Source organism: Lepus europaeus, chromosome 16, assembly GCF_033115175.1.
Source record: "Lepus europaeus isolate LE1 chromosome 16, mLepTim1.pri, whole genome shotgun sequence".
NCBI classification, from domain to species: Eukaryota; Metazoa; Chordata; class Mammalia; order Lagomorpha; family Leporidae; genus Lepus; species Lepus europaeus.
The window spans coordinates 89,667,016-89,679,702 of NC_084842.1; the positions used below are offsets into that span (position 1 = coordinate 89,667,016).

Below are 12,687 nucleotides of genomic sequence, written 5' to 3' on the forward strand. Positions count from 1 at the left end.
GTCCACACAGACCACTGTCCACACACACCCTGTCCACACACACCCTGTCCACACGGACCACTGTCCACACAGACCACTGTCCACACAGACCACTGTCCACACACACCCTGTCCACACACACCACTGTCCACACACACCCTGTCCACACAGACCACTGTCCCCACAGACCACTGTCCACACAGAGCCACGTCCACACAGACCCCTGTCCACACAGAGCCACGTCCACACAGACCACTGTCCACACACAGCCCATCCCCAGACCACGTCCACACAGACCACTGTCCACACACAGCCCATCCCCAGACCACTGTCCACACAGACCACTGTCCCCACAGACCCCTGTCCCCACAGACCCCTGTCCACACAGAGCCACGTCCACACAGACCACTGTCCACACACAGCCCATCCCCAGACCACTGTCCCCACAGACCCCTGTCCACACAGACCACTGTCCATACAGACCCCTGTCCACACAGAGCCACGTCCCCACAGACCCCTGTCCACACAGAGCCATGTCCACACAGACCACTGTCCACACAGAGCCACGTCCACACAGACCACTGTCCACACAGACCCCTGTCCCCACAGACCCCTGTCCACACAGAGCCACGTCCACACAGACCACTGTCCACACAGAGCCACGTCCACACAGACCACTGTCCACACAGACCCTGTCCACACACAGCCCATCCCCAGACCACTGTCCACACACACCCTGTCCACACGGACCACTGTCCACACAGACCACTGTCCACACACACCCTGTCCACACACACCCTGTCCACACACACCCTGTCCACACACACCCGTCCACACAGACCATTGTCCACACACAGCCCATTCCCAGACCACTGTCCACACAGACCACTGTCCACACACATCTGTCCACACACACCACTGTCCACACACACCCTGTCCACACAGACCACTGTCCCCACAGACCCCTGTCCCCACAGACCACTGTCCCCACAGAGCCACGTCCACACAGAGCCACGTCCACACAGACCACTGTCCACACAGACCCTGTCCACACACAGCCCATCCCCAGACCACTGTCCCCACAGAGCCACGTCCACACAGACCACTGTCCACACACACCCTGTCCACACAGACCCCTGTCCCCACAGACCACTGTCCACACAGAGCCACATCCACACAGACCACTGTCCACACAGACCACTGTCCACACAGACCACTGTCCACACACACCCTGTCCACACACACCCTGTCCACACAGACCACTGTCCACACACACCCGTCCACACAGACCACTGTCCACACAGACCACTGTCCACACACAGCCCATCCCCACACACCTGTCCACACAGACCACTGTCCACACACATCTGTCCACACAGACCACTGTCCACACACATCTGTCCACACACACCACTGTCCACACACACCCTGTCCAAACAGACCACTGTCCCCACAGACCCCTGTCCCCACAGACCACTGTCCACACAGAGCCACGTCCACACAGACCACTGTCCACACACACCACTGTCCACACACACCCTGTCCACACAGACCACTGCCCACACACCTGTCCACACACACCTGTCCGCACACACCCATCCCCACACACCTGTCCACACACACCCGTCCACACACACCCGTCCACACACACCTGTCCACACAGACCACTGTCCACACAGACCTGTCCACACACCCTGTCCACACAGACCCCTGTCCACACACACCCGTCCACACACACCTGTCCACACACACCTGTCCACACAGACCCCTGTCCACACACACCTGTCCACACACACCTGTCCACACAGACCCCTGTCCACACACCCTGTCCACACACATCTGTCCACACACACCCTGTCCACACACACGCTGTCCCCACAGACCACTGTCCCCACACACCCGTCCACACACCCTGTCCACACACACCCTGTCCACACAGACCACTGTCCACACACATCAGTGTCCACACACACCCTGTCCACACAGACCACTGTCCCCACAGACCACTGTCCACACACACCCTGTCCACACAGACCGCTGTCCACACAGACCACTGCCCACACACCTGTCCACACACACCCGCCCACACACACTCATCCACACACACCTGTCCACACACATCTGTCCACACACCCTGTCCTCCCGGCAGCAATGTCCTCCCGAGCTCGTTCATTGCCTCAGCCGCCCAGCGCCTTGGGGGCAGCCCCAGAGACAGGTGTGGACAGGCAGCAGCCAGGGACACAGACCCCGGGCACCGGCTGCCCTCCTGCCCCTGCTCTGCGGCTCCCGGCGACTGACGCCCACCACGGGGCACCGCGGGGCACCACGGCGCACAGGGCCCTGCGGGGGCAGTGACCACCTCGAGCTCCAGCGGCCACCAGGCCCAAAGGCGGCGGAGCACCAGGAACTCCGGAAATCTGAGAGCAGAGAGGAAGCCCCAAGAAGTGGCTCAGACGCGGCCAGGGGCCGAGCCAGCCCTGCGCCTGGGCCCTGCACCACACGATGGCCCGGAGACAGGCGGGGCACCGACGGGCAAGGTGCCAGACCCCCGGGCCTCACCAGTCACAGGTCCTCACAGGGACGGCCGGGGAGCAGTGCCACCAAGGAGCGAGGGCCACCAAGGACCTCCCACCTCCCGCCCAGGGACGGGCAGAGTCATTCCCGCTGGGGGCGCGGGGGCAGCTCCGGCACAGCACAGGGAGAGTCAGAGTGCTGAGACCGGCGTGTGCGGCCTGCAGCCTGCTCCTGACGTGACCGGCCGCGTGGGGTGGTGGGCGGAGCCTCCCACAGGAGTCCCGGCTGCTCCACTTCCCACCCGGCTCCCTGCTGCGGCCCACGTGCGTGGGAGACCTGCCGGAAGGTGCTGGCTTCTGGCCCCAGCCTGGCCCGGCCCAGCCCTGACTGCTGTGGCCAGCTGGGAGCCAGCGGTGACAGACCGCTCAGTGGCTCCCTGACCCTCAAATAAGTAAACCTCCAAAAACGAAATTCAGGGGGAGCCGAGCCTGAGGGCAGAGGCTGGCGGCCAGGGAGTCGCTTTGCCCCCCACGTCTCTGCTACCGGGCAGCGCTGGCCCCACGGTCCCTTCAGGGGCCACACCCTGACCCTCTGCAAGAAGCCGGCCGTCACCCTGCGTGCCCACCGCTCTGCCACCAGGCCCCCGCACCTCGAGACCCTGCAGCTCAGCGCCCCCGGCCGCCCCGTCCTCTCCGGGCCCCCACAGCGCCGGGCGCCACCTCCAGCCCCAGGACCACGGCCGTGGGCAGGCGGTTCCTCGGGCAGAGCTCTGACCGCCACCTGTCAGAGCGAGACGGAGCCACTCCTGCCCCACGGCGCCCGGGCCCAGCCCCTCTGCCCCCTGCACCAGCGCCCGCTGGCCAGGACATCAGAGCACGCTCTGCCCCTCGGAAGCCTGGGCAGCCCCGGGGACGCCGGCCGAGCAAGCCCGTGCCGGGACCCAGCAAGCGTCCAGGCCGCTGAGAGCCCAGGTGTCCACACTCCGCCCCCACCAAGACCCTGTGCACACACCACCACTCGACTACACCCTGTCCATCCCACCCACACTGCATCCCGTCTACACCCCACCCTCTATACCCTGTATGTATCCCTACCCCGTCTACACCCCACCCTGCCTGCACACCCCCGTCTACACCACAGTCCACACCCTACCCTGTCTACACCACACTCCATCTACACCCTACCCTGCCTGCAGCACACACCGTCTACACCACACTCCCATCTAAACCATACTCTACAGCCTACCCCATCTACACTTACCCCGTCTACACTGTCTGCACCCGTCCCGTGTCTACACCACATTCCACCCGTCTACACTGTCTACGCCGGATGCCACCCGTCTCCAGCCTCCTCCCTGGGAACGGCCTCAAACAAACACTGCGGCCGCCGGGTCGGCCCCGGGGGCAACTCGGGCCCCCGCCCGCACTCGGGAGCCGCCGCGCCCGGGCCGGGGGCTCCGGGGCCCGCGCCCCGCGCCCGCCCGGCGGCCGCCCCGAGCCCCGCGTCCGGCCCACGACTTCCCGGAGTTGGGCCGGGAACAAAAGGACGCGGGGCGCCGCCCCCGCCCCCGCCGCGCCGCCCGCAGCCGGGCGGGGGCCGGGCCGGGCGCGAGCGCGCGGCCCCCGAGCCAGGGCGGAGGCGGCCCCCGGCCCTCCCGCGCCCGCCGCCCGCACCTACCGGGCCGCCCGCTCGCTCCCGCGCCCAACGGTCGCCGGGGCCGCCGCCGCCGGGGTCGGGCGGAGGGCGGGGCTCGGGGCGGGGCCAGCCGGGGGCGGGGCTCGCGGAGGGGCGGGGCCGCCGGGCGGGGCCTTGGCGCTCGCGCGGGGGCGTGTCCGGGGCGGGGCCGGGGGCGGGGCCGGGGAGGGTGTCGGGGCGCTGCGGGCCGGTCCAGTGTGGACCCGGCGGAGGAGGCTCGCGGGCCGGGACCGGACGGCCGGGCCCCCGCCGGGGAGGGGCGGGGGAGGCGGGGCCCGGGGCGGGACTTCCGCTGCGCGCCCGGGGCGGTGCGTCCAGCGAGGGTGCGGACGGGGCCCCGCTGCGCGCCGTCCGGCCCGGGTCTCCCGCGCCTGCTGGGCGGAGGGCGAATGGCCGCCTTCCGGCTCCCGCTGCGCCCGAAACGGCTCTGCGTGGGCGTGGGCGCGGGAGCAGGGCGGCCCTGGGGCGGCAGATGGCCGAGGTGGGGCGCGCGGGAACCGCACGTGCGGGCGTGCACCTGCGGAGACCGCGGTGGCCAGCACCCACTGGGCGTGCACCTGCTGGGCGCGCGCTCCCCTCCGGTGCAGGCAGGCTGGCGGCACAGGATGGGCATCGCCCCGTGCCCGGGGCGCTCAGCCCCCCGACCTGTCCAGAGCACCAGCCTGCCCGCCCCAGCAGGCCTCTGAGAGCGCAGTCCCCGCCTGTGCGGCCGCGGTTCCCGCCTTGTCGTCGTGACCCGGACTTTCGTGGGAGTCCCCTGGCATCACCGGGGAGAAGTCGGGGAGCCCTGAGTAGTGCGCCCAGGGCAGCTAAGTGGACAACGCCAAGCCTGGCCGGGGCGGGGGCTGGTGCATTAAATCCCAACAAATCCACAGCGAAGCCTTGCGACCCCTCCCCTGCCAGCGTGGCTGGAAGGCCTTGCCGACGACCTGCGGGGTCTTCTGGAAGCCGGGTGTGTGGGCCCTGAGACGGGGCCCTCCCCCGCCTTCCCCGGCCTGCGCCCCTCGGCGCCCCTCCTGTCTGCTTTCTGGGGAGCTGGCCTCTGGCCCTTGTCTCCGCGTCCCCTCTCAGGCTGCCCCTCCCCGAGTGCCCTTGGCAGGTCCTCGCCGTGCGGGCCGTGCTGGCAGCCCGGGTCCCAGGAGGCAGCAGGTGCCGCTTCCCCAGCGAGTCATCTGAGAAGAGCAGCGAAGCCTCCCACTTCCCAGGGAGCAGCAGGGAGGGCTCCTAGCACCTGGAGGGCGAAAGGAGCCGGGGCAGGGGCGCCTGATCGGCGGCCAAGGCCACAGCCAGCCCGTCTGACCCGATGGGGCCAGAGCGCTGACCGCTCCTCCACCTGTGCCACCCTGTGTCCCCAGTGGGTTCTGGGGAGAGCGGAGCCGGCGGAAGCAGGCCACACCCCAGCCCCCAGGGCCCAGGGCAGGGAGAAGGGTAGAGCATAGCACCAGGGCTCCTCTGGCCTTAGCTCCACACCTGAGCTGGGTGGGAGAGAGAAAGTGGCTCCTCCCCAGGGCTGGAGGAGCTGCCCAGGGCTGGGGGAGGGGTGGAAGGAAGCAGGCTCCATCGGCCACCAAGATGAGCCTGGTGAGCCCTGTGCCCACTCCTGAGTCTGGGGTGGGGGCCTCCGGTCCCCTGGCTCTGCCCCCTTTGTCTTCACTCCAGGAGTTAGGATGGGCCAGGCAGCGGGCAGCAGCCCCCCAGAAAGCCACCCCCGCCCTCCAGTGTCCAGGTGACCCCAGCAGAAGGGCCCTGGCCAGAGTCAGGGTGGGAGTCGGGGCCATGGCACAGCGGTTAAATCACTTCCTGAGACACCAGCATCTTATATGGGCGCCGGTTCTAGTCCCGGCTGCTCCACTTCCGATCCAGCTCTCTGCTGTGGCCTGGGGAAGCAGTAGAAGATGGCCCAAGTCCTTGGGCCCCTGCACCCGCATGGGAGACCCGGAAGAGGCTCCTGGCTCCTGGCTTCAGCCTGGCCCAACCCTGGCCCTTGTAGCCATTTGGGGAATGAACCACAGATGGACACTCTCCCCCCACACACTCTCTGCCTTTCAAATACATAAAACTTTCAAAATAAAACTTTCAATAAATATAGCTCAAAAGGAGGAGGAGCAGAGGCAGCTCGGGACGCCCCGTGGGTCTGTGTTGCAGACAACTGTCACCTCCCCCAGGGCCGCGGGGCAGGAAGGAGGAACGCCCAGGCCTTTGGAGGGTGGCTCCCTGCAGGGTTTGCGCTGAGCCTGGTGTGCCAGGCTGGACGGGGCTGGGGGAGCTTTCTCCACCGAGGGCCACGGGGGTCTCCGTCACATCATTCGCAGGCCGCACACAGTTGTCCCCGTTAACATTAGCCTGCTCCTGTCTCCGACCGCCTCGGCAAGGGGCTTGTCCATCAAACACAGGGAGGGCTCAGCAGAGGGGCACAGCGTCCCGAAGAAGACCCCTTGGCCGGGGGAGAGATGGCTCAGGAAGGAGGGGCTGGGGGACCCGGGATGGCCCTGGGGCCGCCCCGCACCAGAGACCAGAGGACGAGGTTAGCTTGGGGCCCAGCGGGTTGGGGAGAAGCACTTTGCAGATTGGGTGTGGGGGCTGGGGTGGCAGCCTCTGGACAGGTGATCCGGGGCTCAGATCCGGGGCCCCCACTTGTGGGAGGGCGAGTGCCCCTTCCTGTGGGCTGCAGACCCCACGGACGAGGTTCCCTGTGTCGTGGAGTCCCCATCAGTGAACAGACGGAATAGGTTAAGTGAAGCAGGGTGGGTTCTGGCCAGGACAGGTGCACCTCGTCCACACAGCACACTGTGGCCAAGCAGAGCCACGCGGAACACCCGCAGTGAAGCCGGGCGTGTTGTCACTGGACGCCACAGAGATGAATTAGCCAGACCGGCTGTTCCCACGCCCGTGCCCGCGGGGCAGGAGAGGGGCCGGCCGCACTGCGCACCGCCTGTGCCGTCGCGGCTGCAGCCTCGCTCCTCGGTTGTGAGAGAATCTCCTGGGCTGGGGACACGCTCGTCCGGGGAGTGTTTCCCAAACACAGAGTAAATGTGAACTCAGCCAGAAAGCTTCACCACGGAGCGGGAAGTGGAGGCCTTAGAACGACCCGATGTCGCGGTCGCCCTGAGCGATTCTGCACCGGCAGTGGCCCGGGGGCTTGGCCGGAGCCCGGTCGCTGCGTGGCGAGCACTTCCGGGGGCCGCTTTTCTGAGTACTGAACGTGTCTGCCGGGGGACAGGGCACACGGCTGGCGGCACTGTCCCCGGTCTGATTCCCCCCCCTCCGTGAGTCCCTGGGACAACCCCCCCAGCCGTCGAGAGAACCTCCAGGGCTGGGCAGAACCCGCGTGGCAGGGTGAGAGCCCCCATGGGCACCAAGGCTGTGCACACATTAGGCACCGAGCAGTTGCCCAGTGACTGCAAAGACTGAGGCTTGGGGAGACCATCTGTCCGAGACACACAACTGCTGCGCTCCCCCGGCTGTGGGGGCCCCAGCCTGGCCTCCCCGAGCCAGCCCCGAGCCCGGAGAAGGCACCGCCTGTGCCACGGCAGCCACGGGGACCCCGCGGGGCGGCTGAGTGAAGCCGTGGCTCAGCGAGAGGCAGGGGCTCTGCTCAGTGCAGCAGCGAGGGCTGCCGAGGACCCCAGTCGCCGCCCAGGCACAGCGGGACCCCCGCTGCAGAGGGTGGGGTCCCCGGGGTGCAGACTGAGCTGCGGGGCCTGCTGGCCTCCCCTGGATTTGCAAGAGTGTGGCCGTCACCGGGGCCTGGGGGCCAAGGCGGACCTGCAGGATTGGAGCCATGACAGAGGGCGCCACTAAGGCAATGCAGGTGAGCATAGGACCCGCCAGGGCCAGCAAGGCACAGCCCTCCCCGGGAGAGTTCAATCCCAGTGTGGGCGGAGCCTAGCAAAGCCAGGGGGTGGAGCTACCTGGGACCTCGGGGCTCCACCCCCAGAGCGGCGTGCACAGGGTCAGGTGTGGACTCAAGGAGATTATTCTGCTGGGTCTGCACTCAGCGGGGGCCTGACACAGGATTCCTCCGGCCCTCGTCTGCCTTTGGGAGTGGGTGCACCTGCCCTGTGCCTACCCCACTGTTGCGTAGCTGGCTTGATTTCCCAGGCCACAGCCGGGCGGTGCCTGCCTCAGCTGAGTCCTCTGTGCGTCCCACACACACCCTCGGGCTGCGACCAGGACTCCAGACTTGAGTTGAGGCCCTCGCCAGCCGCAGGGCATGCAAGGGGCCAGATAACGGCGGTCGGCTGTTCCTCACAGATCACCTGGCCAGGGCCCTGGGGCGCAGCAGGGTAAGCCGGCACCAGCAATGCTAGTGTCCAGTGTGAGCACTGGTTCGAGTCCCAGCAGCTCCACTTCTGGCCCAGCTCCTTGCTAATGCACCTGGGAAAGCAGTGGAAGATGGCCCAAGTCCTTGGGTCCCTGCACCCGCGTGGGAGACCCAGAGGAAGCTCCTGGCTCCTGGCTTCAGCCTGGCCCAGCTCCAGCCATTGCAGCCACCTGGGAGTGAACCAGCAGATGGAAGACCGATCTCTCTCTCTCTCTCTCTCTCTTTCTCTCTTTCTCTGCCTCTCCTTCTCTCTCTGTGTAACTCTGCCTTTCAAATAAATAAATATTTTAATACATTTTTAAATAAATCTTAAACAATAGTCATAATAAAATACATTACATACATTTTGTTACAGAAAAACAGACCAAGACAGACCTTAGAGGAGCGGCTCTGGGCCACCTCGGAGCTGGGACGGCACTGCTGCGCAGGAGCGGCCCGGCCTCCTGCGTGAGCCTGAGGCGCCAGGGCCAGAGGGAGCCGGCGCACAGCCCACGGCCAACGCCACACACGGCCCCGGGAGAAAGCACACGAGCTGCCCAGACGGCGTGGCCCTGGGTCCTCCTCTGCCGTGGAGCCCCCGGTCCCCGGCAGGCCTCGGTGGGACTTGGTGAGCAGCCGGGAAGGCTCCCGGGCTGGCAAAGGCAACGCCATTCTCACCAGATCCCCGTGCCCTCTGACAACACGGCCCGGGGGGGGGGGGGGCGGCAGGGCTCCGGCCAGGCGAGGGAGAAGCCGCGGCTGCACCAGGCCCTGGCTCCTCCGCGAAGCTGAGGCGTGGGAAGAGTCCAGAACCCCGCTCTGCGCACGGGCACTTCTCAGGACACACACATCTGGAGCCCCCCCCACACTGGGGACGGATCGGCTCCTGGCCGGGACTCCATCCTGGTGCCCTGAGCAGGCCGTTCGCGAAAAGGCTGCCTTGGGAAGGGAGCAGAGAGCCCACCTGGAGCCCCCGGCGGCAGAGCCAGGGGCAGGGGCGGTTGGGGCCCCTTGGAGCTGCGAGGCACGGCACACAGTCTGAGGCGCCGGGCTGAGTGGGGAACAAGTGGCCGCCACCCGGGGGCCCAGGAGCCTGCAGGACCTGTGGAAGCCCAGGGCCAGGCGCCACCCAGCGCCCCTCCCCTCCCGAGACCCCCACCTCCCCAGGGTGCCTCTGTCCCTGGCACAGCTCTGCCGGCAAGGCAAGGACGGGTGTGCGCCGCGTGCCGGGCTGGCTGCAGCCTCCACTCCCGGCCCCTGGAGGCCCCGGCGGGCGCTCCCCACCCTGCGAGCACCCCAGGAACGCCCTGTGGTTCTCCACGGCAGCCGGGACTCGCCAGAGACAGAGCCCGCTGAGGGGGGGAGCGAGAGGGAGGAGGCTGGCCCGTCCGAATCGCAGGGAGTGGGGGCCGCAGACCCTGCCCCCACCCCCGCCCCGGGAGCCTCTGCCTGTTCTCTCAGGGGCACCGGCCGGCTGCTGCGCTGGTCCCTGTCTGAAGACAGCTTCCCGGGCCGTCCACGCTGGCGTCTGACCAAACCCGGACGCAGAGCCAAGCGACTGACACACGCAGTTGGCTGCGGCACATCTCACGGTGCCGGCACTTGGCTGGGCCCTGCTACAACAGGTGCAGGGGCCCACGTGCGGACCTGACCGTCCTGAGGCCCTGGGGTGCCCCCAGATGGTCCTTAGTGCCCCCTACACACAGCAAGAGCGCGCTGCCCCCAGGGAGTGCCTGACGAGCACCCACCCCACCCCAGCAGGCTGGGCAGTGGCCTCCTCACCTCCTCTCGCAAAGCTGAGCCTGGGCATCCCCGAGAGCCTGACAGGTTGTCAAGGGGCCCCAGGCTCGAGCGTGCAGCTGTGGGCTTCTCCCTGCTGGGCCCTGGGACCCGGTGCCGCCCATTCACCCCGAGTCCTGCTCCCCAGCGGCCCCCTGCCTCTCGTCCAGGGCTGGACGGGTCCCCTTGCTGAAGTCCCTGTCACCTCCATCTCCATCCCCCAGCCCACCTGCCCCCCCCCCACCCGGCAAAGCCCCCCGGGCTCCTCCCCAGCCCCGCCCTGCAGCTGCGTGGGGGGGGGGGATCCTCTGGGGCTTCCCCACCCGGGCCTCTCGCTGGGCCTTCCAGCCGCGAATGTCTCCTGGTCTCAGCGGCTGCTCCACCCTGGCCCCATGTTGGCATCACCAGCGTCGGGCGTCTCCCAGCACCGCGGACACAGCCCCGTCCCTGCCCTGGGAATCGCAGTGCCGTGGTGCACAGGGGACCGTCGCCGTGTGCCCCCGCCGCCCCCCCGTTAGGGAAGTGATCGTGTGGTCAACAAACGTGGCAGCGAGGCGACCTCGGTCCACCCACGGTGTCCTTTCCCGGGCTCGGGCGTGCACGGCGCACGGAGAGCGGACTGGAGGTTTGTGGAAGGAGGGGTCTGTTTAGGAGGAAGCGTGCGGGACACACTGGCCCTCGGCGAGGCCCTGGGCTGGCAGTGCCCGAGGACGACGGCGACCAGGGTCCACAGAGAGCTGGAGCTCCAGGCGTGCCGGTGCCACAGCCACCCAGAAGCCAGTGGCTGAGGGGCACAGCTGGGCGTCAGGCCTCACGGAGCAGATCTGCAGAACGTGGAGCCCACCTGGTGAGCAGCGCACAGGATGTGAGAGGGGGAGCACCCAGGAGGGGGGAGCACCCAGGAGAGGGGGAGCACCCAGGAGGGGGGAGCACCCAGGAGGGGGGAGCACCCAGGAGAGCGGGAGGAGCACCCAGGAGGGGGAAGCACCCAGGAGAGCGGGAGGAGCACCCAGGAGGGGGGAGCACCCAGGAGAGGGGTAGCACCCAGGAGGGGGGAGCACCCAGGAGGGGGGAGCACCCAGGAGAGGGAGAGGAGCACCCAGGAGGGGGGAGCACCCAGGAGAGGGGGAGCACCCAGGAGAGGGGGTGCACCCAGGAGGGGGGAGCACCCAGGAGAGGGGGTGCACCCAGGAGGGGGGAGCACCCAGGAGGGGGGGAGCACCCAGGAGAGCGGGAGGAGCACCCAGGAGGGGGGAGCACCCAGGAGAGGGGGAGCACCCAGGAGGGGGGAGCACCCAGGAGAGGGGGAGGAGCACCCAGGAGGGGGGAGCACCCAGGAGAGGGAGAGGAGCACCCAGGAGGGGGGAGCACCCGGGAGAGGGGGGAGTACCCAGGAGGGGGAAGCACACAGGAGAGCGGGAGGAGCACCCAGGAGGGGGGAGCACCCAGGAGAGGGGGAGCACCCAGGAGGGGGGAGCACCCAGGAGAGGGGGAGCACCCGGGAGAGGGGGGAGTACCCAGGAGGGGGAAGCACACAGGAGAGGGGGAGGAGCACCCAGGAGGGGGAGGAGCACCCAGGCATCCACCAGCGGGGGTGGGTGAGGACGCAGGGCAGCACAGCTGGGTGATGAGGCTTAAGCCTCAGCTGCGGCGCTGGCATCCCTATGGGCACCGGTTTGAGTCCCGGCTGCTCCTCTTCCAGTCCAGCTCTCTGCTGTGGCCTGGGAAGGCAGTGGAGGATGGCCCAAGTGCTTGGGCCCTGCACCCGCGTGGGAGACCCAGAGGAAGCTCCTGGCTCCTGGCTTTGGATCTGCTCAGCTCCAGCCATTGCTGGGAGTGACCCAGCAGATGGAAGACCTCTCTCTCTGTCCCTCTGTCTGTAACTCTGCCTCTGAAATAAACAAACTATTAAATACACACACATACACACATACACACACATACACACAGATAAACACACAAACACACATACACATACACACATACACACATACACACACAAACACACATACACATACACACACATATACACACATACACACATACACACATACACATACACACATACACACACATATACACACAAACACACATACACATACACACACATACACACACATACACATACACACATACACACATATACACACATACACACATATACACACACAGACACACATACACATACACACACATATACACACATACACATACACATACACACATACACACACATACACACACATACACATACACACATACACACAGAGAGACACACATACACACACATATACACACACAGACACACATACATACACATACACATACACACACATACACACATATATACACACACATATACACATACACACACAGACACACATACACACACATATACACACATACACATACACACA

At 66.6% G+C, this 12,687-nt stretch overlaps 1 protein-coding gene across 1 annotated transcript in view; it reads right to left on the reverse strand.

The window, feature by feature from the left end:
- RGS12 (regulator of G protein signaling 12) overlaps positions 1 to 4,232 on the reverse strand; it is a 78,703-nt gene extending 74,471 nt beyond the window's left edge. Inside the window, 1 exon segment of the mRNA XM_062213199.1 lies at positions 4,171 to 4,232. The gene's annotated coding sequence lies outside the window, so the exon portion shown is untranslated.
- Positions 4,233 to 12,687: the final 8,455 nt, after the last annotated feature.